The following is a 4,710-nucleotide window of genomic DNA, read 5'->3' as shown; positions in this document are numbered from 1 at the left end:
TTATTTTTGCCATTATTTTTCCATTCTCCACTCATTTCCAATCACTTAATTCATCACCTATCCCCTCACCTACTTCAGTGAGGCGGCTTCATGCTTTAAATTTTATTTATTTTTTACAGAAAGGAAGGGAGAAGGACAGAGAGGCAGAAACATCGATGAGAGAGAAACATCAATCAGCTGCCTCCTGCACCCACCCCCCCCACCCCAGGAATGTGCCCGCAACCATGATACATGCCCTTGACCGGAATCGAACCTGGGACCCTTCAGCCCGCAGGCCGACGCTCTATCCACTGAGCCAAACCGGTTTCGGCAATTCCTTGTTTTTTAATTAAGAAGTAAAGGCTGGCCCTAGCCGGTTTGGCTCAGTGGATGGAGCATCGGCCTGTGCACTGAAAGGTCCCAGGTTAGATTCCAGTCAAGGGCACATGCCTGGGTTGTGGGCACAATCCCCAGTAGGGGGCAGCTAATCAAGGATTCTCATCATTGATGTTTCTATTTGTCTCTCCCTCTCCCTTCCTCTCAGAAGTCAATAAAAGTATATATTTAGCATTTTTGAATGTGTGGGTCTTCCGCTAAGTATCCTATATAATAAAACCCTAATATGCAAATCTACTGAATGACAGAATGACAGGTCCCTATGATGCACCATGGCACCAGGGGGAAGATGCTCAATGCAGGTGCTGCCCCCTGGTGGTCATTGCACTCCCACAGGAGGAGCACTGCTCAGCCAGAAGCTGGGCTCACAGCTCTTGAGCACAGCAGCAGTGGTGGGAGCCTTTCCCACCTCCACATAAGTGCAAAGGAGCAGCGAGCCCAGCTTCTGGCTGAGTGGTGCTTCCACAGGGGGAGTACTCCTCAGCCAGAAGCCAGGCTCACAGCTGGCGAGTGCAGTGGTGGTGGCGGGAGCCTCTCCTGCCACCACAGCAATGCTAAGGAGCAGTGAACCAAGTGGTAAGGAGCATCGAGCAGGTGGGTGGGAAGGAGAAAGGAATCCTGGACTGTGAGAGGGATGTCTGACTGCTGGCTTAGACCTGATCCCCTGGGGAGTCCTGGACTGCGAGAGGGCTCAGGCTGGGCTGAAGCCCCCCCGCCCCCCCCAGTGCAAGAATTTCATGCACCAGGCCTCTAGTCTATTATAATCGCCTACATCAGAGATAATGAGGCTTTGAGTTAAAAGAGAGGGTGAGGGAGAGTTCTGGTTCTAGTAATGGCAGAATAGGTTTTATCTGATTACCTTCTCACGGATAACAATAATAAACTAGAGACAAATATTTTGTAAACTACTATTTGCAAAACCACCAACTATTAGAATGCCTTAAAGATTGCATGAATGAAGCGAGGTAGAAAATGGAAGAGATTTGACCCTTAAAAAGAAGAGAATCTCACTGCTTGAGGTCCAAAAATATGTCTTTTCCCCCTGAGAACATTCCCCAGTTTTTGTCACAGGATGGCTTAAATTCAAGCAGAAAGCCATATTATTTTGGCTTGAAGTATCAGAGGAGAGTTTGGAATTGCCATAGCAGCAGAAAATTGCAGAGGGAAGTCTGGGGAAAGGCAAATGTGGAAGGAGCCCCTAAATTCCTTAGCTGAATCTGAACTTCACATGCATGGGGATACTCCAAGAACCTGGAAGAAAGCAGCGGCTAAAAGGCTCAAAATCCTGAGCAGAGATTTCAGCTGTTGCCCATTGCAGTGAATACAGAGTTTAGAGTCTGAGTGCTGCCTAGTAAAGGGGTAAATAGCTCTTGGTAAATACCCCAAACTTTTCATTGAAATGCCAGAAGGCTATTGACTTTGAAGTAAAGACTATGCTAAAGATAAAGGGACTTATCCTAAGACTAAGGGAATAATCGAAACAGATCCACCCTTAAAAAAAGTGTAAAACCATGTTCCTGAAGTTCAGTGGAATCAACCAGTACTGTATTTGCCAACTAGAATGAAAATCAACACTTTTCAGAGGCCAAAACAAAATCTACAATCTTGCTTTTCAATCTGCCGTCTGCAGTGGAGTAGCTGCCAAGATGCAGATTTTTGTGAAGACCCTCACGGGGAAGACCACCACTCTCAAGGTTGTACCCTCGGATACAATAGAAAATATAAAGGCCAAGATCCAGGATAAGGAAGGAGTTCCTCCTGATCAGCAAAGATTGATCTTTACTGACAAGCAACTGGAAGACAGACGTACTCTGTCTGACTACAACATTCAAAAGGAGTCCACTCTCCATGTTGTGTTGCGAATTCGTAGTGGTGCTAAGAAAAGGAAGAAGTCTTACACAACTCCCAAGAATAAGCATAAGAGAAAGAATAATAATCTGGCTGTCCTGAAATACTACAAAGTGGATGATAATGGCAAAGTCAGTTGCTTTCGTCTGGAGTGCCCTTTAGATGAATGTGGTGCTGGAGTTTTTATGGCCAGCCACTTTGACAGATATTATTGTGGCAAGTGTTGTCTGACCTATTGCTTCAACAAACCAAAAGACAAGTAATTGTATTTGGGTTAATAAAAGACATGAACTAACAAAACAACAAAACAAAACAAAACAAAACAAAAAACTACAGTCTCTATAATATATAATCCATAAGGCCAAAAATGAAATAAAAATTAGTACAAATATGAAGAAACAAGAAAGTGTGACCTAATATCAATAGAAACAGAAGTCAATATTAACCAATATTAGATAGCCATATGTTGGATTTGGTAAACAAGGACTTTAAAGGTTTTTTAAAAATTTATCTTTATTGCTGAAAGGATTACAGATTCCCCCCCAACCCCCAGTGATGCCCTTCCTCCTCACTTCCATACCCTCCCCAGGCCTTCACCCAACTATTGTCTGTGTCCATGGGTTATTCATATCTATAATAATAAAAGCATAATATGCTAATTAGACTAATTAGACCTTCCAGATGAAGCCGGGGCTGTGAGGGAAGCCTGGGTCCCGGGTGCCAGAGGGAAGCCAGTGCCGGCAGGTGGGGGAAGGAAAGCCTACTCTTGCAAGAATTTCATGCATTGAGCCTCTAGTATGCATATAAGTTCTTTGGTTGATCTCTTCCTTCACCCACCCCTTCCCTCTGAGGATCCTCAGTCTGTTGCATGCTTCCATGTCTCTGGATCTATTTTATTTATCAGATTCCACATATAAATGAGACCATGTGATACTTCATTCTGTGACTGACTAATTTCACTTAGCACAGTACTCTCCAGGTCCCTCTATCCTGTCTCAAAGGGTCCCTCTATCATTTTTTGCAGTTGCATAGTATTCCATTGTGTAAATGTACCACAGGTGTTTAACCATTCATCTACTGGTGAGCACTTGGGTTGTTTCCAGATCTTAGCTATTGTAAATAACACTACTATGAAGATAGGGTTGCATATATTCTTTTTTTTTTTAGGTAGTGGTGGTAGCATTTAATTTTTTAAAATATATTTTTTTATTGTTGATGGTATTACGGATATCTCTCATTTTCCCCCACTTTCCCTCCTCGTCCAAGCCTCTGCCCCTCTCACCATATATCCTTTCTGATTGGTGTCTTAGGCTTCTAAGGATATATTCTTAGAAGTGGGATCAGTGGGTCAAATGGCAGTTCCATTTTTAATTTTTTGAGGAAACTCCACACTGTTTTCCATAGTGGCTGTACCAGTCTGCATTCCCACCAGCAGTGCATGAGGGTTCCTTTCTCTCCAAATCCTTGCCAGCACTTGTTCCTTGTTGATTTATTGATGGTAGCCATTCTGGCAGGTGTGAAATTGTACCTCACTGTTCTTTTAATTTGCACCACTCTGATGATTAGTGACATTGAGCATTTTTTCATATGTTTCTTGGCCATTTGTATGTTTTCTTTGGAGAAGCTTCTATTTAGGTTTTCTGCCCAGTTTTATATTGAGTTGTTAATCTTCCTTTTGTTGAATTGTATGAGTACTTTATATATTTTGGATATTAACCCCTTATCAGATTGGCAAATATGTTCTCCCATACAGTGCGTTCCCTTTTCATTTTGATGCCAGTTTCTTTTGCTGTGCAGTTTTTAAGGTAGTCCCATTTGTGTGTGTGTGTTTTTTCCCCCTTGTTTCTTTTGTCCTAGGCATTGTATCAGTGAAAATTTTTTTACATGAGATGTCTGATATTTTTCTGCCTACATTTTCTTCAAGGTTTTTTTTTTCTTTTTCCCGGGAAGCCACCACATACCAACACTATCATGAACTTGCACCAAAGAATGTGGGAGGCCGATGGACCTTGAGCATTAGCAGGGCTTACACTAGTCAATGATTGTTCCTGTTGAGATTGTGGTGGCTCGAAGCAATTTCCTGACCTGATAGCCTCCAAGTAAATGTTTACTGGACCTTAGTGATCTATATTGACCTTTCAGACTCCCTGTCTGCTACGTGTTTGCCATGCTTTACTGAGGGCAAGATGTGTATCTAAAACTGAATAAAAGCGGACTAGACCAGGACTCGGTGTACCTCTTCAAGGAAAAGACTCCACTTGGCCCCCATCCCTTAATAATTCATATTTCTGTCTAGCTTTTTCATTTGTGCATCAGCCCCTCCTTCAGATTCTGAACCTTGCTGTGCAGGTCATGGCAGATTTTTATAGTTTTATGACTTACATTTAAATCTTTTATCCATTTTGAGTTTATTCTTATGGATAGTGTAAGTTGGTGGCCTAGTTTCATTTTTTTTTTTTTTTTATTTTAACAGTCCATTGACCAGAA

General features: G+C 42.4%; 1 pseudogene; it reads left to right on the top strand.

The window, feature by feature from the left end:
- Positions 1-2,004: 2,004 nt before the first annotated feature.
- LOC102773598 lies at positions 2,005-2,523 on the top strand (annotated as a pseudogene).
- Positions 2,524-4,710: the final 2,187 nt, after the last annotated feature.

Source organism: Myotis davidii, unplaced genomic scaffold (assembly GCF_000327345.1).
Source record: "Myotis davidii unplaced genomic scaffold, ASM32734v1 scaffold1489, whole genome shotgun sequence".
Lineage (NCBI taxonomy): Eukaryota > Metazoa > Chordata > Mammalia > Chiroptera > Vespertilionidae > Myotis > Myotis davidii.
This window is presented reverse-complemented; position numbering and strand designations above follow the sequence as displayed.